At 37.0% G+C, this 26,768-nt stretch overlaps 2 long non-coding RNA genes across 4 annotated transcripts; one reads left to right on the top strand and one right to left on the bottom strand.

The window, feature by feature from the left end:
* Nucleotides 1-227: 227 nt before the first annotated feature.
* LOC143666327 (uncharacterized) lies at nt 228-7,620 on the bottom strand. Its single transcript, XR_013167532.1, has 3 exons — nt 6,484-7,620; nt 2,227-2,301; nt 228-595 (listed from the first exon to the last, which is right to left on the bottom strand). It is a non-coding gene; the product is annotated as an uncharacterized LOC143666327 (long non-coding RNA).
* Nucleotides 6,290-25,614, top strand: LOC143666326 (uncharacterized). Of its 3 annotated transcripts, none has more exons than XR_013167530.1 (4): nt 6,290-6,654; nt 10,305-10,408; nt 22,707-22,885; nt 25,084-25,310. It is a non-coding gene; the product is annotated as an uncharacterized LOC143666326 (long non-coding RNA). The 3 variants fall into 3 exon arrangements; XR_013167529.1 differs by lacking the exon at nt 25,084-25,310 and adding an exon at nt 25,504-25,614 and having other exon boundaries at nt 6,293-6,654; XR_013167531.1 differs by lacking the exons at nt 10,305-10,408; nt 25,084-25,310 and adding an exon at nt 25,504-25,614 and having other exon boundaries at nt 6,300-6,654.
* The last annotated feature ends 1,154 nt before the right edge of the window (nt 25,615-26,768 follow it).

Below are 26,768 nucleotides of genomic sequence, written 5' to 3'. Positions count from 1 at the left end.
TCTAGGGGACATGCATTCTTTCAAACTAGCACACAGATGTCTGAACATAGAGGAGATAATTTGCACACGCAAATGCACACGCACACAATGTCTGTTGATAGAGCCTGGAGAAAAGTATGTGAATGGATTCTAAAAGCAGGCAGGACAAAATCAAGCCAAATATATCAATATGTGTATATTTACCAAAGAAGCCAGGTTTACTGTTTTTTTAACTAAAAAATCTGGGATTGACTCTAACAGTCTTCGTGGCTGGTTGACTGATGCTTGAACTCAACAGTAGCCATTATTATATGAAGTCTCAATGCCAGGATTTCCTTAGTATAATGTAGCAGTAGAAATCCAAACGTTTAGGAAGATTAAAACTTTGGGATAGAATTTTCTTGTCTGACTCATTTCCCTCAGCTCTTAGCTATGGATCCTTAACACAAGAGGTCTTTAAGTAATACCAACCTCAGCAAGGAATGGAAAGATAATATCAGTATTGTTTGAGAACTTTACAGTTGATGATAGAAACAGTCTTTGAGAAGTCATCATTAAAACGGTCTTCCTAATTTCTTGGAGATTATGAGATCACAGAACAGTAGAAGTCAAATGTCTGTTCAAAAAAAAAGCTTTGTTAACATTAAAACCAAAAGGTCTACAGAGCCTAAGAGCTAGTGCCAAGCCATGGAACACAATGGCAGCTTACTAAGGTTTTAATCAATCTTTATAATTTGAAATGAACAAAACAAACTAAAAACTCTGGCTCCATTGAACAACTTATGTACATTCTTAACAATACAGATCCACAGCTTTATTTCTGATTTCCAAGACCTGAGCTATTTTATAGACTCAGAATCCTAAATGATGCTATATTTTACTCCTCTCTTCCAAAAGGGACTTTTTACTCATTATCACATTGAAAGAAGGAAATACACAGATTTTACAGGGATTACTAGACCCCGCCTATGAGGTGCTACTAATAGCAGGGACCCCAATAACCACTGCATTTAGAAAATAAAAGACAAGATTCAGCAATGCATGCATGAAGGCCTTTTAAAGACTGCCTTAGACTGTGTGTGACCTTTATTGGAATGATGGCATACATTAAATTTAACACACATCAATTATTTTGCCGTAAAAGCTGTGCTTTGAAGAAAAACAAAAAAGGCATAAAATTGCTAAACTAATTTTTTTTTTTTTTTTTTGCATGGACAGGCACCAGGAATTGAACCCAGGTCTCTGGCATGGCAGGCAAGAACTCTGCCTGCTTAGTCACCTTGGCCCACCCTAATCTAATAAATTTTAAAAAGCAAAATATGAAGGTGTGAGAGGCAGATAATCTTAAAATCAGAGAAAACTGAAATAATTAATATATTAAAATAAGCCATTTTGGTCAATCAATAAGAATGAGTTTGAAAAAGTTGGGAAAATCATTTCATAGAGGGATTCTCCTTAAGAAGAATACTTTTAAATGAGATTTAAACTGTCTTAAACTGTTCCAGGCAGTGAAATGAAAAGTAAAACATTTTTAAAAAGCCAATACATTACTGAAACCAAAACTTGACAAAATTGACCTAAACAAATAAAATTTCAGAAAAATCTTGATTATGAATATCATAGTGGTCTGAACAGTGGCTTCCCAAGGATATGCTCTCCAGAAAACTATGAACGTAATGCTGTTTGGAAATCAAAACATTTACAGGTATAATTAAGTTAAGAATCTCAGGGTGAGGCCATCCTGGATTATTGGGTAGGCTCTAAATTCATATAAGAAAGCCAGAGGGACACCTGAAACAGAAGCAGGCCATGTGATGACAGAGGCAGAGATGTAGTTATGTGGCTGCAAGCAAAGGAATTCCTGGAGTCACCAGGAGCTTGAAAGGTCAAGGAATGAGGTCACCGCTATTGGCTCCAGAGGGTTCACAGCCCTGCTGAAACCTTAATTATGGACTTCTGACCTCCAGAACTGTGAGAGAATAAATTTATGTTGTTTGAAGTTAGCTATTTTGTGACCATTTGTTATAGCTGCCCTTGAAAACAAAGATAAATATTGATGCAAATATATTAAATAAAATATTAACCGAATTCATCGCTTGATTAAAAGGACGACTCTTCATAATCAAATGGTATTGGTTATATAAATGCCAGAGTAGTTAAAAATAAGGGAATATATTTGTATGATCATTATTTTAATATTTTATGGAAATCATAATAATTACAAAGAAAGGGAAAGCATGCACTTACTGCATATCTGACTCTGTTCAAAGCACTTTGAAGTTAATCATCAGGATAATCTCAGGAGGTAGGTTCATATTACACCTATTTTGCAAAAGAAATTGGAAGAAACAGATGTAAAGCCAGATTAAATAGCTTTTCAAACAGTATGTTGCCAGTAGATGATGAAGTAGGCTTGCAAATCCAAAATGCCTGGTTCCAAAGTCCATGCATTTTGACATTAAGATATGATCATCTCCATGGATATGAAAAGGATATTTGACCAAATTCGATAACCATTCTCCTTCAAAAATCATGATTTATTGAGATTAGATATGTAGTTACTTAACATGAGAAACTCAATCTCAACTCCAAACCAGAATCATGCTTGAAATGAGGATACCAGAATCATTCATGGTATATAGGTCAGGAGTAAAAGAAGGTCACTTACTATTCCTATGATAACCATGTTAACATTATACTGAAGGTACTAAAAATCACAATAAGGCAAAATAAAGAAATCTGAGCTATAAAAATTGTAAGTAGAATTTTAACTTGATTTTTAAATAATTAATATGGTTGCATGGTACAACATTATATATATATATATATATACATATGCAGAATTCTGCCTAATTGCCATTTCCATCCTCACTCTCACCAGATAAGATTATTTCCATAAGAACCTTGCATATTGCAGAGTATTTGCAGTGTTGTCATTACAAGGGAGAGATGAGCTGTGAACACAGTTTGAGAGCTTAAGTATGACTAAATGGATTTTATAATATAAATGAGATTGTACTGTTCAAGCTCTTCTCCTGGTTGCCATGGAAATGAGACCCTCTCCTCATGTTAATGAAATTATAATTAAAATATCCACATGAAAATGAGTAAAGAACAATCAGGGATAGAACAATTGATGATTTAATTCCACCTTAGGGAAGAGCAGGGAGGCGTTTGGAGGCATTTGTGTAGGAGAATGAAAGATTAAATCAGAGGAAAATGTTGAGTTTTTAATTAATGAGTTAAAAACGAAAAAAGAAATGTTCTGGTCTCCACGCTAAAAAAAAAGGGAGACTTTATTGAATCAGAATGCGCTGAAAGTTTGTGGGCTCTGTAAACTTACCATAAGTTTGCTTACCCACTGGCTTTAATTGTGATGAGGAGACATAAGTAAGTGCGTGTGAGTCCATATTGGCTCTTCTACCCTGAGTGATAACAATGCTGCATGGAAGAAAGCCCTAAAGCAAGCAAGGAAGATAAGAAAAATGTGTCACCTGCTCACACCCTGAGTCCCTCACCTCATCAATTACTAACCGCTGCCAGCAGTAAGTGGAGGGAAAAATGTCAGCTATTCTCAGCCTCAAAGTTACCCCAGCGCTCAGTATAAACTGCACTGGCTTGAAGATCAGGTTCCTGGCAGTACCCTACTCCTAGCACTGATTTTGACCTATTGTCAAAATTTCTTCCACACCGTGTTATAAAAATTTAGTGTAGATGATCATAACTAAATTTACTCATACAAGAAAAAATGATTTCAAATTAAGGGCTCAATCAACAAAAATGTAATCAAAAAGTGATCCAGATTGTTTCATTTTTCTTTATTGTATAAATAAAATGCATAAGTAAAAAAATCACATTTACTTTATATTTCCTGGACATATGGGAGCATGGTGCTCAATATTCATGAATCAATGGGCATATGATATGTAGTAATTATTTTGCTAACTTTTAAAGGCAGAATTAAAGATATTTAAAATTTCATTGGTTTATTTATCTTGAACACAATGGTAGAAATTTGGTTGGAACTGATGTCTCAGTTAGACTTGTTAAGTTCTCAAGCCCCCACCAAGCCAAATAAAACCTCATTATAACACATTTGTCAGAATCCAAACATCTGGCCTTTTCCATGGCCTCACACTGGGACTATTTAGCTTGATAATGACTTCGAAAATGACAAACTTTTTTCTGTTCTCCTCTTATGAATTGTCTTTGTTCTATGCTTTTTTTTTTTGCATTGGAATTCATTATTACTGGTTCAGACAGACTTCCTTTTCTCTCTTTGAGTATTATTTAGATTTCCTTGCAGCTAAGCTGTCTGTATTACTTCTGTCCTGGCCAGGTCAGCGTATGCATAGGTCCCAATCTGGAGCATGGCCTAGGGGATAGAAACTGGGGGACATAAATATGGGGAATATAGATGATAGAAAGATTGTGATAGATTAGATAAATATGCACGTATATAATATACATATACTTACACATACATATATTATACATATTCATATATAGGCATATGTTCTCTCTGGGAACTCATTTTTTTCAAAAAGATTCTCTAATGTGCCTTATTTATTTTCATATTTAGTCCCCTTGTGTTATGTGCATCCTTTCCCCCAAAAGTACCTTTGTTATTTACATCTATTTCCCCATACCAAGCTGGGAAATCACTATGTTACTTGCTTGTAATATATCCATAAGAACAGAAGACAATCTACTACATGAAGAGGGTACATAATTTAATTTATTCATATTTATCACCCCACGAATGATAATTTATGAATAAGGTAAGAGTTCATTCTGCATGGTATGATGCAAAAAGTCTACTTTAAATTGTAATAATCATAACTTTCATTAGGATTTATATTGTGCAAATAGTTTGTTATATTTTCTACTGAAGTATAGATTAGTGTTTCATCATTTAATACAGCAGTGTATTTTCTACTGAAGAATAGCTTAGTGTAGAACAAGGCGGTACCATCAAGTGAGTCACTACTAGTTAAGCAACTGGGGTCATGGAGTTTTAGGGCATCAACGTATGACTGCGGACATTTCAGCCAATAGGAAAAGTAGAGGATGAAATTTAGCCTAAGGTCCTTTTAATGTCATGTTCTTGTGTCCTCTCTTAATGATGTTTCTACTTTACCCAAAGGCAACATATTTGTTAGAAAAAGTCTTGCAAACTACCACGTTCTGCCAACACCAGAGCCGAGCTCGCTCTAGGCCCGATTTCTTGTCTCAAGAAGGAATTCAGGAACAAGAGAACAAGGAGTAGCAAGCAATGAATTTATTGAAAGGCCAGTACATGTGAGTGGAAATAGCGAAGGTTTTTAAGAAGTAATATGTGCTTAAGAAATTTGTGTGGTGTGCCCAAGAAAAGGGACAAGCTTGCTTGAGCTATGCTTAGGTTTTACATGCTGACTTGTCTTTATGCTTTAGGTTAAGGCAAGTGGTGGAACGTTCCATTCTCCCCTCCTTGCTTAACCCTCTTTTCTTTCTCCACCTGGCTATCTCAGCTGTTTCTGAGGAGTAGGGTTTGCTCTCCTCTTGTTCAGCCCCTCTTTTCTCACTCTCCATCTGGTTATCTTGGCTATAACTTGGTGCTGACCCATCTTTCATTCAGACTGACCAATGCCCCTGGCCTGCTTGGAGTGCTTTACTCTAGCCTGCCTCAGTTTCCACCTGAGAGCAATACTCCCTAGCCTTAAGAGCAGGCTTAGAGGCAAAAGACAGGCTTCTAGAAGTTCTTCCTGCTTTTTTATGGGTGGTCACCCCTACCTGCTGGGGTGTAAAACTTTTTTTATCATTGGTAGAGGCAGAGAGGAGTTGGTCTTAGTTTGGGAGCCTAGTCATCATGACTTTAGCTTGGAAAGTTTGCAGCCTGTTGAAGACAAATTTGACAAGAAGATTAAACAAGCCAGGTCCAAATAAGTGGAGGACAAGTAGGGAAACAAGAGGCATTAAGAAGACAAGAATCCATAATAGTAGGTTAGGGAAATCTGAGAAAGACCAGGGTTTATTAACATTTTCTTTTAGCTTTGCTGCTTGATGTTGTGGGTCCTTAATGGTTTTAACCACTGCATGGGATTTGTTTACATAAGCGCAGCATTTGTCAGTTAGAAATAGGCAAATTCTTCCTTGGGCAGTGGTTACATGTCTAGGACCTAGCAGTTTTTGTAATACTATGACAGCTAGAGAATATATCTGGGCTTGTAGCAGTTGGAGGGAATGACCGGTTAAAGTTGAAGCCTTTTGAAAGTTCTAAAAATAAGTTAAAATACACTTGCTGGACTCTAACCATGCCTCTGGTACCCATTCCAGTGATGGTTGCTATTCCTAACATTGCAAGAGGGTTATTAGTAAGGGGAGGGCTCTTTTATTAAGTCTGTGTGATGTCACAAAGGGCAGAGGCATTTCTTGCTGCTCTCAGCCACTGAGACAGTGTGGATAAGGTAAAGAAGTGTGCAGAGGCCTGCCCATAGAGGGGAAAGGGTTAAGTATATGGCTTACCCACACAGGAAGACGATTTCACTCTCTGGGAGAAGATGTGGTGACAATCCTACAGTGGGGACTGCCTGCTGGTTTGAAGGCTGGTTCCTCCATGGGTGCCACGTTGCTGGACTTGGATTATTAGGAAGAGGATGGTTTAGCTCCTCAATGGGAGCTGCGTACGGGGTGTGGGTAGGTTCTGTAGAGTTTAGTTTTTCAATGATGATGATCCCATTATTTTAGCCCCAGTATAATTTTTATTGTGGGCCATTTGGTGTAGAGAGAGCAAATGTTTTCCTAAATAAGTGGTGTGGAGAACGATGGAGTTACAGTTGGAGCCAAGCCTGCTGTGAAAATACTGAGAATATTACCTACAGTTTCTTGGATTCCCCTATGTCCAATTTAGTAGAGTGATGGTACCTGGGACATCGGGGTTGATGGTTGAGATGATGCCGGTTGAGGATGGAGAGAGATTCACTCCTTTACAGGGAGACAATAGCATATCCCACTTTTCTAATTCCTTCTTTTACCAAGCTGCTCCTGTTTGTAAATCATTCCAACTCTGGGTTATATAAGGGCTGGTCTTATAGTTCTGGCCACCTAAAATAATTTTGAGCTGGTGTTTCCATGCATCAGTGCTTGAGGGGTGCATGCCCTTGGTCTGTGATTACAGGTTTACGGGTACAGACTTGGATTTGAACCTCTGGCATAGTAGCAGGTGGACTTGATATTTTAGGAACCAATTATTTAAAAGCCACTGATGTCCTTTGGCCTCCAAAATATCTCTGACTTGGTGATATGTATACTCTCTTAGCGTTTGTCTCCATGTCAGCTTGGTGGCTTATTCTGTAAGTACAGCAGTGGCTCTTACAGCTCTGAGATGGAGCAGTCATCCCTGGGTTGGGGCATATAATGGTTTTGAAAAGTTTTCCACAGGTGGGGAAATGCCTCCAAGATTTTGTGCTAAGACACCTAATGCTACTCCTTTCTTTTTAGTTACATGTAGGAAAAAGGGTTTATCTAAGTTTGGCAGGACAGGCAGGCTGGTAAGAGCACTTTGAGTGAGGTAAAGGCTGTAGCCTGTTCTGCTCCCCATTCTAAGGGGGCATTATCTAGTCCCCCAGTGACATCATACAGAAGGTGTGCAATTTCCTCAAATCAGCATGTCCAGATTCTACAATACCCTGCCATCCCCAGGAAGGATCTTAATTGTTTCTTGGTCTCTAGTGGTGGTATCTGAGTACAGCCTGGACTCTCTCTGATGACAGAGTGCTCCCCTGGGGTGAGAATAAACTCAAGATAGAGAAGTTTTGCAAGGCAATCTAAGCCTTAGAAGCTGAAACTCAATGCCCTTGTTCAACTTAGAAATTTAAAGTGGCAGTTGTGGCCCTGAAGGAGGTCCCTCTCCTAGGATTTCTATTAATAAATCATCCACACATTGAAGAAACTGCAGGAGGGTTAGATCGAGCTTGTGCATTCCTAAAAAGATGAGGTCTATCTCTGAACACTTGGAATAGGGCTGTGCATGTGAGCTGGGTTGGGATTGCTTCTCCTGGCCCCTGCTGCTCAAAGGCAAATGGAAACTGGGAATCTGGGTGTAAAGGTAAGGGTTAGAAGCTATGGGTGGAGGGGAATGACATAGTGGTTTATGGCCCAAAGATCTTGCACTATCTGTAGGTCCTGTTTGACTTTTAACAGGTAGGATGGGAATATTACAAGGACACTGGCAGGGAATGAGAAGGCCTGCCTTGAAGAAATTTTGGATGGGAGGTTGAATATCTTTAAACTATTCCTGCTTAAGGGGATACTGTCTTTTCTGGGGAATGGAAGGTCTCTTCTGTACTGGATTACAATAGGAGGGATGTGAATTGTCTTCCCAGGCAGGCTTGTCTCCCAGACTTTGGGGTCCACCTGATCTTTTAAGTCTCAGGGGAGGGACATGAGAGTGCCTTTCAATTCCAGTTAACATCATACTTAATGCTTCAATATTTTTAAGGGAGCGCTCACATTCTTGCTTTGGCAGACAGCCAATTATTTGGAATTGGGTATTTAATGACTTAGTATGTTCCTTTCTAGAAGCTGGTTGGGACACTCTGGTATTATTAAGAACTGATGACTCAAGAGAATACTACCAGTTCAGTGGGAAAGAGTTGGGAGGAAGGTTAGAGCCTGAGACTTCCCATCTGTTTCTATCCTGGCACAGGTCTTTGAGGAGAGAGGGTTGGAATGAGAGGTTAAGACAGAATATGCAGCTCCTGTGTCAATTAAAAAAATTAATGGTCTTACCCACTATGTCAAGAGACACCCAGGGCTTGACAATTTCAATGTTCTTCAGCAAGATCTGAGAGCCATTGGCCCTGAGCCCCTTCAGTCCTAGTAGACGATGGTCAACAGGGCTTTGGGAAAGTTGTCCCCCCTTGAGGGATTGGTGTACTCTTGGGCCTAGAGTCCTGTCTTCCTGTATCATGACAGGACCCTGGGGGGCCCTCTCCCTCCTCAGGGCTCCTTCCATCCTTGGGGGCATTCTCGCCTTCGGCACCCAGAATTCACACCAGTGACAGGTTTCTGGTGGCTTCAGCCTCAAGTGGTCTTGAGGTAGCTGCTTACAGTTCAGTGCTAAAGTTATGAACCTTACCTTATTCCAGTCTCTCCTTACTCTCTCCTCCTCTGCAGTCCTGTCCCAGCTGTTACCAGAAAAGGCAGTACACATGAGGTCATTCATAGGTGTTTGGAGCCCTGAGGACATTTTTGCAGTTTTCTCCTTGTATCTGAAGCAGACACATGTTAATGTAGGCTTTTAACATGATTTGTCAGAAAATAGATCTATATTGCTATATTTTTTTCATAGTCTTTACTAGTCTCCCTTGAAACAAAGCAGGATTTCCCTTGCCTTACTGTGTCATGCTCTGTAGCATGTTGTAATTTATAGGCTTGATAATATATTTTTTCATACCTTCTATTAAGCAAGTAACCATATGGTTTCTGCATTCTTGTCTTATTGTCTCCTCTGAAACTTCCTATTAGGGTCTATGCTAGGAACAGCTTCAGCCCTGGCCCAATACTGTGTAGGCTGTGTCCCTGGCAACTTATCTGCCTGTCCTTGGGCTTCTGTCCAGATCCTCCATTTCTCCTCTGGAGTACAGCTGGTGGAGAGAGGGACTTGGATGTTTCCCCAAGTAAACTCATAAGTCAGGAATAGATTTTTGTACTCCTCCATAAATTTGGAGAGATCCTCAGAAAGTTTCCCTAATTGTCTCTTATACTGTGCTAGATCTGTCATAGATAAGGGACGTACACACTTATAGCTCCCATGTTCTCATTAGCTACCTTTCAGAGAGAGTGCCTTCTGCATCCACCCGAGCTTTTCTCGTTCTTTTAGGAGGGGTGGTGGTAGGGGCTTTCACTGTGAGTATTACTGACCAGAATTGATTGAGGAGGGGACTGAAGAGGCTCCCCTTTTAAAGGAAGATCTATAAGAAATCAGGTCCAGTGGGTTTAGAGTCTGGACTTGGGCGATGATTACCTCAGAATCCCCCAGGGGTTTTATTATGGGGGGAGCTTAGCTAATAATGGGTCATCAAATATACATGCCTCTTTCTTTCCCTGAAATAAAAAAAAAGCTATTTTGCAAGTTTTTATCCTGAAATAAGACCACATAAGGCTGGAATAGGAAATATTTCCCTTCTTCCCCTTTTGCAAAAAAGATCTACTTAGAGAATGGCATTAAAGCTGAGAGTTCTATTCTCCACATTCCAATGGTACTGATGGCAACCAACATTTCAACAAGAGACAGACTTTTCCTCTTTCAGCTCTGTGTTTGGTAGAGCATTTCAATTTTTCAGGATGTAGCCCAGGAAAAGATGCTAGTCACACTGTCCATACTCTGAAAGGAGAGGAATGCGGGGATATTCATTGATCGAGGCCCAGTGCCCCAGGTAACTTGCAGGTGAGTGTAACCCCACAACACCTTTTCACCCCCAGGTGTCCCCATGGGGAAGAAAGCCTTAGACTCAGAAAATGGTTGGTTTGATTTCACCCTTGACTCCTGAACCAGGTTCAGAGGGTTGGTGAGCCAGGCTTCTTACCCAGTGGCTCTGAGCTGGATTCAGAGGGCCGATGAGCTAGATTCCTCACTCTGGGGACTATGAGCCAAGGTCTACTCATTCTCCAACCCCAGGAACAGAAAGTCCTTTTGTAAGCTGTGTGCATGACACAATCTAAAAACCACCCCAAACAAAGAACATGAAGGGATAGGCATCTCATTTGACTAAGGCCTGTGTTCTCCTTTGGGAGGAGAAGGTTGATGTTATAAAGACTGGCTAAGGGTCTTTACAGGAATGATACACAGGCCATACATAAAAGAAGCAGTGAGCAAGAATATCAAGAAGAATTTCCCCTGGGGAAAGGGAAAAGAAAAGGAGGTGTCATGACCAAGAATAAATCTCTCTCCAGGGACTATGAGGATGGTCCCCTGGGAAATTTACAACCTCTGCAACACAGGAAGTGTCTTAATGCAAACCCAGTTATTGAGTCTGCATAAAGGGCAAATAACAATGGAGGAGATGAAGGAACAAATATCTAGACACAGCAGATGGCAGCAAAGGGATAAAAGAGGGGAAGATAGAAGAGAGAATGCATTTAAATTGGGGAAGGAAAGAGAGTGACTTTGGTGAGAAATTCATGGTAAGCAACCTACACAGACAGGAGGAAGACAGAAGACAGGAAAAGGAAATATGAGCTAATGATGTTTCAGAGGACTCACACATGTCACCCAGGCCCCTGGGGGGAAATAAATTGGCTATAAAGAATACAAGAGTAAGGAAGAGTGACCAGAAAAGAATGGCAAGGAGCAAAGGTTAATTGGTGCAGCATGAGTCAAGGGGCATGACTTATGAAACACAATTCCCATGGAATGGTGCCTGACATAAGAAAGATGAACACAGTCCTCCTGGCTGGCTCACCAAAAAGTTGTTAATGAAACTCTGCCAGAGCCAAGTTTCGTTCTAGCCTTGGCTTCTTGTCACAAGAAGGAATTCAGGCACAAGAGCAAAAGTAGTAGCAAGCAGTGAAATTTATTGAAAGGTCAGTACATGTGAGAGGGAATACAAAGGTTTTCCAAGGAAGAGTACATGCTTATGAAATTAGTGTGCACATACCCCAGAGAGGGGATGTGCATGTTTGAAGCATCCTTAGGTTTTATATACTGGCTTTTATTTATGTGTTAGGCTAAGGCTCGTCACAGAACTTTACTTTCTACCCTCCTTGCTTAACCCTGCTTTCTCTCTCCACCTGGTTATCTCTGCTGTTTCTGAGAAATAGGGTTTGGTCCCACTCCTGTTCAGCCCCTCCTTTCTCACTCTCCACTGGGCTATCTTGACTATGGCTTGGTGCTGACCCATCACTTCATTCAAACTGACTGATGCCCCTGGCCTGCTCAGAGCACCTTACTCTAGCCTTTCACACAATATTGTGAGCAAAACAAACAAAAAAAAGGTACTCTGTGGTTGGTCAACTGCCATATTAGAAGGTAACCCAGAGTTATTTCAGGACAATTAGAAATATAAATTTTGTTTGTGCATCTTTGTGTTTTTTATTTATTTGGTGGTTTGGCTGATTGGTTTAGTTTGGATTAAAGTGTTTTTGTTGCAACAACTGAATTTTATTCTTCAACTGATTTCCAATTAATTTTTTGGAAAATGTGTGAAGCTTATTTAAAATGCATATTCCATTTTATCCCTTCCCCTTAAATTTATTGTTTAGTTGATTTGGATGTAAGATGTAGGATTCTAAATTTTTAACAAGCACTACCAGGTAAATTTGATGCAAGTCATCATGTACCATCCTGAGAAATACTGCAACTCAGTTTGAAGTGAAGAAAACATTGTTTCTTCTTTAGCTTACTGCTCTTGAGGTGGAGTGTTTTATTTTATTTCAAATACAGACCCTGAAGAAATAAAAGAAATCATAAAACAATCCTATGAACAACTGTATGACAACAAACTAGACAACTTAGATGAAATGGAATTCCTAGAAACACACAAACAAGCTGCACTGACTGAAGAAGAAATAGATCTCAACAAGCCAATCAAAAGTAAAGAGATTCAATATCAGTCATCAAAAATCTTTCTACAAAGAAGAGCCAGGGCCAGATGGCTTCACAGGGAAATTTTATAAAGTATTCCAAAAGAGCTAACAACAATCCTGATCAAACTTTTCTAAAAAGTTGAGGGCAAAGGCATGCTACTTAACTCATTTTATGAAGTTCACATCATTTTAATACCAAAACTGAGTTAGGAAGCTATAAGAAAGGAAAACTATAGGCCAATCTCTCTAATGGATATAGATGCAAAAATTCTCAACAAAATACTAGCAAATTAAATCCAACAACACATTAAAAAAATTATACACCATGACCAAATGCAGTTTATACCAGGAATGCAAGGATGGTTAAACACAAGAAAATCAGTTAATATAATATAACACATTAACAAATTGAAAAGTAAAAAACATCTGGCCACCTTGATTGATGCTGAAAAGCATTCAACAAAATTTAACATTCTTTTCTAATAAAAACACCTCAAAAGATAGGAATCAAAAGTAACTTCTTCAATATGATAAAGAGCATATATGAAAAACCGATAGCATCATACTCAATGGTAAAAGATTGAAATATTTCCCCCTAAGATTGGGAACAAGACAGGGATGCCCTCTGTCCCCACTATTATTCAACATTGAACTAGAAGTTCTAGCTAGAGCAATCAGGCAAGACAAAGAAATAAAAGGCATCCAAATTGGGAAGGAGGAATAAAACTTTCATTATTTACAGATGATATGATACTATACTTGGAAGATCCTGAGAAATCCACAACAAAGTTATTTGAGCTAATAAACAAGGTGGCAGGATGTAAAATTAATGTGCAAAATCCAGTAATATTTCTATATATAAACAATGACCTAACTGAGGAATCAGTTAAAGAACAGAAATCCATTCAAAATAACAATGAAAAGAATTAAGTGCCTAGGAATGAACTTAAGTAGGGACACAAAGGGCTTGTACACAGAAAACTACATAACATTGCTAAAAGAAATCAAAGAAGATCTAAATAGGTGGAGAGATATTCCCTACTCATGGATAGGAAGGTTAAATATAGTTAAATGTTAATTCTACCCACATTGATCTACAGATTCAACACAGTACCAATCAAAATTCCAAAAACATTCTTTGAAGACTTAGAAAAGCTAGTTACCAAATTCATCTGGAAGTAAAAGAGACATCAAATAGCTAAAAAATCTTTAAAAAGAAGAATGAAGAGGGAGGATTAACACTCCCTGACTTTAAAACCTATTATAAAGCCATAGTGGTCAAAACAGCATGGTACTGGCACAAAGCTGGAAATATTGACCAGTGAAATCAAATTGAGAGTGCAGAAATAGACCACCCAATCTATGGTCAACTGATTTTTGATAAGGGCCCCAAATTCACTGAACTGGGGTAAAATAGTCTTTTCAATAAATGGACATGGGAGAACTATATATCAATAACCAAAAGAATGGAAGAGGACCCTTACCTTACACCCTATACAAAAATTAACTCATAATGGATCAAACACCTAAATATAAGAACTAGTACCATAAAGCTTCTAGAAGAAAATGTAGGGAAACATCTTCAAGACTTAGCAATGGCAGGAAGTATCCTAAACTTTATACCCAAAGCACAAGCAACAAAAGAAAAAATAGATAAATTGGAACTCAATATCAAATCCTTCTGTACCTCAAAATACTTTTTCAAAATGGTGAAGAAGTAGTCAACTCAATGGGAGAAAATATTTGGAAATCACATATTGGCAAAGGTTTGATATTCTGTATACATAAAGAAATCATACAACTCAACAATAAAAGAACAAACAACCCAAATATAAAATGGGCTAAAGACATGTTTAGGCATTCCTCTGAGGAGCAAATACAGATGGCTCAAAAGCATATGAAGAGATGCTCATTTTCATTAGCTATAAGGGTAATGCAGATCAAGACTTCAATGATATACCACCTCACACCTGTAAGAACGGCTATTGTTAAACAAACGGGAAACTACAAATGTTGGAGAGGATGTGGAGAAATTGGGACACTTATGCACTTCTGCAGTTGCTTAGGAAACTAAATATCTAGTTGCTCTATGATCCAGCAATAGCACTACTTGGTATATACCCTGAAGAGCTGAAAGGAGTGACACAAGCAGACATTTTCACACTGATGTTCATAGCAGCATTATTCACAATCACCAAAAGATGGAAACAATCCAGGTGCCCATCAACAGACGAGTGGATTAACAAAGTGTGGTATATACGTGTGATGGAATATTATGCAGCAGTAAGACGAAATGACATCCTGAAGCACATGACAAATGGATGAGCCTTGAGGACATAATGCTGAGTGAAATAAGCAGACATAAAAAAGAGATACTGTATGACTACACTTTTATGGCCATGGTAAATGTAAAATCAGAGGCTTATAATACAGAATATACAGGATTTAAAGATACATAAAAGCTAGAGATGGATGAAGAGTTAGCTAATGAGATTGAAGGCAAATATAAGGGAATAGAAGTAAAGGTGATTCACTAGTAAGTCTATAAGTAATATTACCATATTGAAGGTGAACATGATTAAAAGGAGTTGTATGAACTCATGTGTCCCACTGATTAATACTACCAATATAAATAAGTTCTTCCATGAACTACTTCAATAGGGTAGATTTCTCATACAAAATGTTTAAGTTCAGGGTATAGGGGTAAAACTGCTATTGCATGCTGTTCTAGCTTGCTAGTTGCCAGAATGCAACACACCAGAGATGGATTGGCTTTTAATAAAAGAGGATTTATTTCATTAATTCTTCAGAGGAAAGGCCGCTAACTTTCAGCTGAAGTTCTTTCTTATGTAGGAAGGCACAGGGTAATCTCTGCTGGCCTTCTCTCCAGGCCTCTGGGTTCCAACAAATTTCCCCGGGGTGATTCCTTTCTGCAGCTCCAAAGGCCTGGGCTGAGCTGCGAGTGCTAGATGAGGTATGCTGAGCTGCTTGGGCTGTGCTATGTTCCGCTTTCTCATTTAAGCACCAGCCAATTAAGTCAAACATCATTCATTGCAGCAGGCATGCCTCCTGGCCGACTGCAGATGTAATCAGCAACAGATGAGGTTCACGTACCATTGGCTAATGTCCACAGCAACAGAACTAGGTGCCTTCACCTGGACAAGTTGACAACTGAATCTAACTACCATACATGCTATTGGCTATATTTAACAGGTAAATATCAGCAGTATTACAGCAATACCAAGGGTAAATAATGAAAGGTGGGACAAGAGTTAAGGGGAGGATTAGATTTCCTATTTGTTGAGGGTGGGTTTATTGGTTACTTTCTCTTGGGAACAATTAAATTATCTAAAATTGAGAGGGCTGATGGACTGTGGACTTTGACGTTATACATGATGCCTGATAAATGCAGGTGGCTGAAGGATGCACTGGCTGAGAAGTAGATTGGTGAACAATAGTGTGTACATGTGATCTAATACTGTGCTGCTACAGAAAGGAATGAAGTCGTGAGGCATGCAACATTGTCAATGAACCTGTGAGACATTTGGTGAGGAAAAATAAGCCAGAAACAAAAAAGCAATTATTTTGTGGTCTCCTTTAGAAAATGCTTATAAGGAGACAGGGGCCTAGATTGTAAGCTTTTATAGCAGCTACATTTAGTCTCGAGTGGTAACTATTATTAATGGATTTTGAGGGACTGTTTTATATATGTATAACGTTTTGTAGATGTAGTTAGAGATAAGAACAAAGCTGACCAGGTCAGAATTAAGGTAATTCATAACACAGGGATAAGGGAGACAGTGTCAATATTTAAGAACCTCGCCTACTCTTTGAGACCAAAGTAAGAAAGGTTTATTTTGTCCAGAACTTAAATTTTCTGTAGCATATAATCTAACTCAACCTTGTGGATAGATCATTAAAGGCTGAAACACAGGGAGCCCGTATAAGAAAGAAGGCATTTAATCCTGTATAGTTTAGTATAAAACCTGGATACTTCCTAAAATACATTGAGCATACAATCAAAAAATATTGGTAAAGTCCCTTGAGAGATGGGAGAAAAAAATATGGCACTATTAAACTTTACCACCAGGGAAACCCCTGATACTGTGTCAAACATTAGGGACACCCATGTCAATAGGTCAAGTCCTTGAGCTTGTGGCTGGCTTTTGTGAAGCTTTTGTAGGTAGCAGAGACACATAGCCTATCTATGGGTATGCCTAAGAATTATTTCTGGAGGACCTCTTTTGTTGCTCAGATATGGCCTCACTCTCTCTAAGCCCAAGACTACAAGTGAAATAATTGCCCTCCCCCTATGTGGGACATGACATCCAGGGGTGAAAGTCTCCCTGACAGTGTGAGTGTAGTGATGACTCCCAGGGATGAGTCTGGCCCTGTCACTGTGCGATCAACAATGCCATCCTGACTAAAAGGGGGAAAAGAAGTATAACAAATAAGGTATCAGTAACTGAAAGAGTTCGAATAGAGTTGAGAGGCTACTCTGGAGGTCACTTTTATGCTAGTATCAGTTAGACATTGCTACCTATCATATGTTGCCAACCCCCAACCAAAACCATCCTGAAGAACTGCCAATCCTAAAGAAACCCGAGGGCAATATATAAGATTCTACAAAATTTCCATGCACTAGGGTAACTTTTCAGAAACCTTCAATCTCCAGATGGGTCCCTGGACCAGATAGCCTAGAGGGTCCAGCCTTTCCAGAACATCAGCTAGTTCCATCTCCCAACCCCATCTTATTGACAGCCCTTTACAGCATAAAAAATTAGAATGGACATAGCCCAAATACCCTTAAACAGTGGGAGAAAGATCAGAGGTGATGGTGGAGTTATACAGAAAAGTTTGGGTTTAACAAACCAGTGCAATTTCTGAATCATTAAATTGATATTTCCTTTAGCCTCCAGTATCTTAGAGCAGCTAGAAATTAAAACCTAAAATTGTGGAATTATAACCATACCAAACTCTGAAATCAATTCTACAGCTAATTGTTATGCTATGCTTTGAAATTTATTACTTTTTGTATATATGTTATTTTACACAAAAAAGAAAAAAAAGTCAATTGTGATGAAACAAAATATTTATTCCTTTTAGCCTCCAACGTTCTGGAGCAGATAGAAGGAAATATCTGAGAGGATGGCATGGTAGCCCATGACAAACTCTGGGATCTGTACTGTAACTATTTGTTGAAGGGTGCTTTGAAAACTATTGCTTTTTTCTTTCCTTGCTTTGTATATGTGTTATATTATACGACAAAAAAAAGTAAAAAATAAGAAAATCCTAGGCTATCTTAGCATTTATTCTTCAAAATAAAATAGTTTTTGTAAAAAAAAAAGTGGCCACCATTTAATATCTCCTATGCTATTTTAAACAGAGATTAATACTTTCAAACAGTTGAACGTTTCATCTTTTTAAGTTTTTATTCAATATAGTGCAGAAATTCCTAATTCTCTCTCTCTCTCTTTCTCTCTCTCTCTCTCTCTATATATATACATATATATATATATATACATATATATATATATATATATATATGTATATATATATATACTAGCTAACAGGGTATAAGACTTTGAATCTAATTTTACTACTGAAGAGGGAACTGTCAACTATTTTATTAGTTAACTATGATATCTATTAATTATATTAGCTCTAAAATAAGCATGAAAATACATTCTAGAGAAATTCTACAAAATTGAAATTCAAATTCTATATACTTACGAGAAATTTTTATCTATACTTGTTCTAGAAACATGCCCTTAAGTTACCTTCCCTATTTTCTTTTTCATTCTTTAGGAACATACTAGTTAGAAGATTGACCTATTTGGAGATAAGAAAAATAAAATCACTTTGAATTTATGTGCAAAATATTAATGTGTTTTGTTGGGAAAGTTTTTCTTAAGCAGTTATTTCCAAAGACATCAGAATATATGCAATAAATATTCTCCCAGATAAGTAAAGAATGGTTGTGTCTATAATAGACAGATGCATGTATTCAAAACACAAAGATAGTTTTCTCATCTTTCACTGAAAGAATAAATATATGATTATTGCCATTGGCACAATATTATTCTTAAAAATAAAACCTAGCAATATACCATTATATAAAGAAATGAAGATTGGATTAATTTTATCATAAGAACTCAAATATTTTATAAAAAGCAATGCAATGCATACACTGTATTTTTTTGCTAATTCATCCAACAAATATGTATTTGGTGTCTTTATGCTAAATCTGAGGTAGGTACTTGGGAAACAATGATTCAACACCTATGTACTTAAGAGAGTTTGTAGTCTAACACGAAAAATAGAAAGCTAAACAAGCAATTATAATCAGCTAAATATGTATGATAGGATGCATTCAGGGTTGGAAATGGTGTAAGAGAACAGAAGGCATTTTATTATGGTAGAATAATAAAAAATAGCTTACGTGCATATAATTTTTCTAAATGTCTCTGAGCATACAAAAATACACGTAGTTATCCTGTTAGAGATTTATGACCTCATTAATCCCCTAAATAATCGTATGAAGTTTTAAAATTTTCTACCTCATGGCTATATTATTTAAAATAGACAATATTTAAAACTACGTAGTTGATTTAAAACTAAAAATAGCAACATGTAAACCTGTAGAAATAACTCCCCAAAGGACCAATTAGTATTTGCAGTGGAATGTTTATAGACATTATGAGTTATAATTTCTAAAAATTAGGTACTTATCCGATTAAGATTTTGTATTAATATAACTGAAGGTTGATATTGATTTTGTGATGTTTTACTCAAAGATATAGTGCATATTCTTCAATATTTATGTAGATCAAGAAAGTTTTGCCCATATTTCAGATTAACAGTTAAATCCTTTAAGGCCAAGCAAGTGAACTCTCGATATCCTTAAAAGTGTAGACTTAAACTGCATCAAATGTTGTGAGTTTTTTATCATAGAATAGTGAGCTTGTCACACTCTATTCATACTGCAGTGGCATTAAATTGTATGTTATCATCTAATGGAGGAAAAGCGAAGAAAAAGAATAAAGTTTAAAATAGAATAGTCTCTCATTATTCTTGTGTTTCCTTGATTCTTGTTCCTTTAGGACATCTGAAAATATTTAGTTTCATTATTTTATGAGAGTCTCATGAATATTTCAGTTTCAAATGGTTTAATGTTCTTTTCACTACTCCATTTAAACTGTGGTACAAATATGTTTTTTATGTGTGTTGCTGGGAGATTTGGTGATTTAGGGATTTTACTTTTTGGTACAATGAAACAATACACTGCATAGAGGATAAAATGTTTATCATGTTTATTTAAGATTAAAGTACAGTGGGTGTATTGTGTGATGACTCTAAGTTTTAATAATGAAATAATAAAATTGTTATTTTAATAATCATGTGAAATAAAGAGTTCTCAAACACTCAGACTAGTGCACATAAAAGAGGTTGGAATTATATTGTTCTTTACTTCTTTCTATAAGATATTTCCTTTGTGTCTCTTCACATAAGTCTTTTGAAGGTATTAAAAGGACACATAGAGCATTCCCCAATTATTGCACTCACTGTAGTTTTATGTGAAATACATCACAAACGCAGGTGGCTTCAAAGTCCTGGCTCTATGCATATAATAGATTGTGTTCTGACCAAAAATGTTATAATACATTCTATAGCAGTTTTGAACACAAAACCTTGATTCTCAAATCTCTATGCAATTAAGATAAAGCTGAACATATATGAGGAAGCCGGTTTTATGGTGCCATGTTAATATATATATATATATATATATATATATATATATATGATATTGTAGAATTAGTGAAAATACTCTAAAGCTCCTTAAAAAGCAGTCATCTTGATTTACATTTTAAGCCCAGGTCTCCATTGAATAGCCGAAGTAAGTTATTTTCAAATAAAAAGAAGGGAGAATAAAACATTGACAAAAATTAAGCCCAAACTTAATTTAACGGAAGTTATTAAAGTTATTAAAGAAATGAAGCAAGTGAAATACCACAGGAAGTAGAATTGTCAGAGGAAATTAACAGCCTGAAAATGAGAATATATATGTAAATGCAGTAGGTGGTGCTTCTATCAGATTTCCCTCTGAGCGCAGTGCTCCTCTATGACCCATGCACACGGCCCCTTGGCTACCAGTTACTTTAGGTTTAGAGAAATAGTAGCACCTTTTGCTCTATAAAGAAAACTACATGAAATTTTTAGCCTCGAGTAATGAAATTAAATACAACTAACTTTGCAGCAGTTTTAGATGTAGTTTAGGATTTAAAAATGCCATTTAAAAAAATAACAAACATTGGTAATCTACTTTAATATTAGTTTGTAAGAGAACAATGGGTTTGAAAGGAGAATCGATCTGAGAAAAGACTTTAGAAAGACAAGCTCATTGGTTCTATGCAATACCTCTTAGTACAATGTTCTTAATCTGGGTATTTGACTGGGGAACACGGAACTCGTAGTAGAAAATCATTACCACCTGCTGATGCAATATCCACCAGGTTTATTATTGTATGATACCCCTGCGATACGTATGCCAGTTCCTCTTCCCCCATTGCCTGAAGCAAATGTATCTTAAGTAAACAACTTTATTCTGCTATCAACACTTGAGAGATGTTAGAGAGACAGGCAATTTTGCAATGATGAATAATCATTCAATTCAACAATTGGTCCTTTCATAATCTTTAATTTATAAATTGTGTGTTTCTATAAATGCTAGAGAAAACAATAATGCAGTATTATAAATTTTAATACCTAATTAATTTTGGCTACCATGCTTCATAAAACTTAAAACTACAAAGGATAAGAATAGAGAATATAAGATTAGTTGAAAAAACAAGGTGAGCAACAATGCACCCTTTGTGAAGTTCTTTACCTGATACTATTTAGATAAAATGGTAATACTATTTGAGGCACCCAGAAACCCAAATGGTTAAATACACTGAATGCGAAATAAGGTGTTAGATTTGGAAAAATGACATGTAGATATGCTAATACGGAAATAGGTAAGTAGAAGATCTAGAACCATTACAGAAGTCAATTGTAAGGATATTAATCTGGTTGCCTGCAAGAAATACGGGCGTATACTTAAAAACCGCATATTGTGAAGGTAGGTAGATGACATAATAACTTCCCATAGCAAACACCACTTATGTGTTTTTTTTTTATAAGTCATGATTCAAGAATCAATTTTGTATGACTGTACAACTGTGGTGGAAGACAGTTTGCCAGTTCCTCAGAAAACTAAATGTCGACTTGTCCTATGACCCAGCAATATCAATTCTCAATATATACCCAGAAGAGCTGAAAGCAGTGAGACAGACATTTGCACACTGATATTCATAATGGCTCTTACTCACACTTATCAAAAGATAGAAACAAACCAAGTACCCATCAACAGAAAAATGGATAAACGGAATGTGGCGTGTACATACAATGGGATATTATGTAGCAATAAGATGAAATGAGGTCCAGAGCCATACGGTCACATGGATGAACCTTGAGAACATAATGCTAAGGGAAATAATACAGGCAGAAAAGGGTACATACTGTATGATTTTGCTGTCATGATGCTGGCAAAGGTAAACTTAGAGGCTTACAATATAGAACATGAGGAACAGAAAGATACACCTAAGATAGAGATAAGCGAACCCAATGAGGTTGAAGTTAAATGAGGTTGAAGTTCAATGAGGTTGAACTTAAACGAATGGATAGAAGTGACAGTAGTTTGTTAGTGGGGTTATAAGTAAAATCGCCATGTTGAAAGCAAATATGATTGAACACGATTGTATAGAGTCACGTATCCCACTAAGTAACTCTACAATTATAAATAAGTTCTTGCATGAATTACTTCAATGATTTATCTCGTACGAAGAGTCAATAATAGAGGAGTATGGGGGAAAACTAATATAACATGCTTTAGCCTATAGTTAACAAGAAGTTATCAACAGTATCGCAGTAATACCAGGGGTGAATAATTTGTGGGGGTAGTGACAAGAGATGGGAGGTTTAGATTTGTTATTTGCTGAGGCTGTGTTTATCAGTTCTAGGTCTCTGGACCAATGAAAATTGTCTAAAATTGAGAGTGCTGCTATTGTATAATGAAGTGAGGACCCTGTAAGACATTAATTATTTATTTTGCCTGATAGCTGGAAGGGGCCGAGGAGTACAATGACTGAGAAGCAGAAAGATGAACTGTGATGTGTACATATGATGGAATATTCTGCAGCTACAAAATGGAATGAAGTCATGAGGCACGCAACCAAGTGAACGAAACTTGGAGACATTCTGCTGTGCAAAATAAGCCAGAAACAAAACAGCAAATACGGTAGGGTCACTTTTAGAAAATACTTTTAAGAAAATTGGAGTCTATATTGTAAACTCTTATAGCAGCCACACTTAGTCCAGAGTTGTAAATGTATTTCTAGATTCTGAGATGCTGTGCCATATGTGTGTACGTTGGTATTACCCCTGGAACTTTGGGTACCTCTGTGATATCTGAGACTCAGAGCTGAAGTTCTGCAGCTCTGAAAATCAGCATTGCTATATACAACCACTGTTTAAGTAACTGAAAAAGAGATCAGGCTTCAATTAGAGATAAAAATGTAGCTGATCTGGTTGGGAGTAAGGCAAATCAGAATACAGGGGAAAAAAGATAATAGCATGTGTACTCTAGAGCTTCAGCAATTGTATTAGACCAAAGGTGGAGAGGTTTACCATGTCTAGAACCTAGATTTTCTGTAATACACAAATCAAATCAACCTGTCTGGATGGCTCATTTAAACAACACAAACATATGGGACCCAGAACAGGAATGAGGCTTGTAATTCTGTACAGCTTAATGTAATACTCAGATACAATTAAATTAAAAAAGTATTGGTAGACAATTAAAAAGTATTGGTAGAGTCCCCAGAGGGACTGGGAAAAAACTATGGAGCTATTAAATTTTCCCATCTGGGAATCCCTTGGTACTCTCTTAAACATTAGGGACTCCCAAGAAAATAGGCCAAGAACTTGAATTTGAGGTTTGTCCTTATGAAACTTATTTCTGTAATGGAGAAGCTAAGACAATCTACAATTAGGCTTAAGAATAAGCCTTTCTCTAAGACCAGTTCTGCAAGGAAAATCATTGCCTTTCTCTGCATGGAACATGACATTCAGGAGTGAAAGTCTCCTTGACAATATGGGGCACAACTCCCAGGGATGAGCTTAGCCCTGCCACCACAGGATTGACAATGACTTCTGAACCAAAAGCAGTAAAACAAATGCAATAAAATCAGATATCAGTGGCTAAGAGAGTTCAAATAGGGTCAAGAGGTAATTCTGTAGGCTACTATTACTCAGGCTTCAGCTAGATACTGCTAATTACCATGGTTTGCCACCCCCCAACCAACATCATTCCTCTTAGCCCTAAAGAATAACTAGGGCTCTAATTGAGACACACTACAAAAGTTTCATGCATTAAGTTTACTTTTCTAAAACCTGTACATTCTGGAGGGTTCCTAAGACAGATAAGTCCTGAAGCCCAGAGGGATTATCTTTTCCAAGAACATCAACTAATTCCATCCCCCTAGCCTACGTTGTGGACACCTCTTTCCAAGATGAAAAAGTCAGGATAGGCGTTGCCCATAGATCCGTATAGGGTGGGAGAAGGATCAATGGAGAAGGAGGAGTTATAACAGAGAAGACAGGATTTAACAAACAAGTATGACTGCTGAATCATTAAATTGATATTTTAGCTTCCAGTATTTTGGAGCAGCTAGAAGGAAAAAACAGAATTTGTAGAGTGGTAACACAAACCAAACTTTCAAATTTCTTCTATAACTACTTGTTAAAATGTACCTTGATAATTGCTGTTTTTTTCTAAAAAAAAAAAAAATATATATATAGCATACGTATATGCATATGCATGTATATGTATATATGCTATATTTCACAATTAAAATATGAAACAGTGCATTTTCCAACACAGTAACTCCTTTAGCTAAAAATAGTTTGAGCGATAGCATTCAAATAGGCCTTAAGTTATTAGAACAATTTCCCCAGACTTTGTGCTGATTTTATGGGTCTGAGTGATTAGAAATCTATCCTGATATTGGGAAGAATGGACAATTAATAGTTTATTAATTCCATTTTTCAAGGCAGATATACACACACACACACACACACACACACACCCCACTTAATTAAATATATATATATATATACATATATATACACACACATCCCACTTAATTAAAGAGCCATATTATTTCCCTTACCTAAAACAGTAAAACTAAATATCATTAAATACTTTGCATCATCTCTATTGAATAGAATAAAGGATCATGCAGCTTTTAATGCATATATAAACAAGCAGATTCTTTGAGGAAGAATAAAAAATTAAAGATTTAAGTCATAGGTGTGTAAAAGAGTATCAGCATAGAACTGTATTGAAATTACATCAGATGTCACTGAAGAATGTCCAGGCATGTGTATGGAAGAGAATGTTATTCTTTCCTCATTTCATTTGTTCTCTGTTAACAGCAGGCTGCTGATTTTCAGATAATTATGGATTGCTTGATGAAAGAAACGGGCATGATTTTGTGATCAAGTGTGAAGGTGCCAACAAAATCTGGAAGATCCTGTAATGAGATGTGACTGCTGTCAGAAGCACAATTAGCTGAAATTAAATAAACTTGCTACAGAAAAAAATGAAAAAATGAAAACTGTAGATATATGGCATAGAAGAACCTTCTGAAGTGTCTGATTTTAAGTGCAAATACATTTTTTGCTCTAAAACTATGCCTCATACTGTAAACCTGTGCCCTCCCCAAAATTGTCATATGTCTTATAGTAAGAAGGGTACTCAATATACTTTTTGCAAACGACTTGATATAGTAAATCACAATTGATGCTTATCATAACGTCATGAGATAGTTATTCCTATACTATCACTGTGCTCAGTCCACAGAACCAGGAGGGATACAGATTTGAAACAACAGAATGGTGACTTTATATGGAAGATGCAGGATGACAACGTAGAGCTTGTGCTGCCCAGCTACTCAAGTGCTTCTTCCTGCTCAATTGTATATGTAAATTAGAATGATTTATTTATTAATACTTATAAATAAATTAGAATTACTTATTTATTAATATTTTAGAAATATTTACAAAAAGTAAATTATTTAAACATTTCTCTAGAGTGTATGCCTTAACATAAATATAGAAGTCAGTAATTTAATAAAGGAGCCTTAATAGGAAGTACTATTGAGTATAAATATTGAATACCGTATCTTAAAATTTAAACAGAAAATATTTGAGACGAGAATGAGATTACAAATAACTATAAAAAGAATAAACATGTTAAAGAAAATGTTTAAGAAAGCCTGTATAGTAAGTGTAATAGGGAAGAGGATTGTTCGTTAGGTAATGCAGCAATGAACTTTTAAGTTATTATCTTACATTGTTTTAAATATTACTCCTTAGAGGTAATACTTTGAAACATCTCTATTTATCTATTATAACTCTAAATGATACATTTATATGCATGGATAATATTCAAAATTCTTAACAACTAGTGCAATAAAAACATCCCCATCTGAATAATTGCTCACTTGTCCAGGAATTATCCCAATATTTGTCTCCTAAATACCCGTTTCACTTATCAAATGAAACCTTCTTTAGGAAACCTGGCTTTCGAAGTCAGGAGCACACACTCACCAGCAATGTCCCATCCCTTGCCTACTCACCTCTTATTATGCGAAGATGTTTCCATTCCACAATCAGGGGCAAATATTAAGTTTATTGTAAGGCTCCACTAGAACTTAAACTTGAAAATTGGGAGCAAGCAGCCCTACGAGCTAATCGAGGCAGTATTTCTCAGTTGCAGAGCCCTCTGCCCACTGGGTTATGGATACCCAGCACCCTCAAACAGCATAGGTTAGTCTCTTTACTCCACTGTGAAGTGGGGCGTGCAGAGCCAACATCAGCTGACCCTGGCACACACAGTTCTGGCCACCCTGGGAGACAGGCCATGATGGAATTTCTTCCCTTGCTCCTAAGGGGCCTTTGTGCTGTGTAAGAAATAGAGCAGCCGTTTGTTGAAAGTTTCTGTTGTGCCCTGAGCCTGTGCTCCCATGACACACTGGGTAGCAATGTACTCCATAACCCCTAATTATAATAAATATAAATAGTTTACCATTGGTACGCTTTCTTCTCTTTCTAGCTTC

This window comes from Tamandua tetradactyla, chromosome 22 (assembly GCF_023851605.1).
Source record: "Tamandua tetradactyla isolate mTamTet1 chromosome 22, mTamTet1.pri, whole genome shotgun sequence".
NCBI lineage: Eukaryota > Metazoa > Chordata > Mammalia > Pilosa > Myrmecophagidae > Tamandua > Tamandua tetradactyla.
This window is presented reverse-complemented; position numbering and strand designations above follow the sequence as displayed.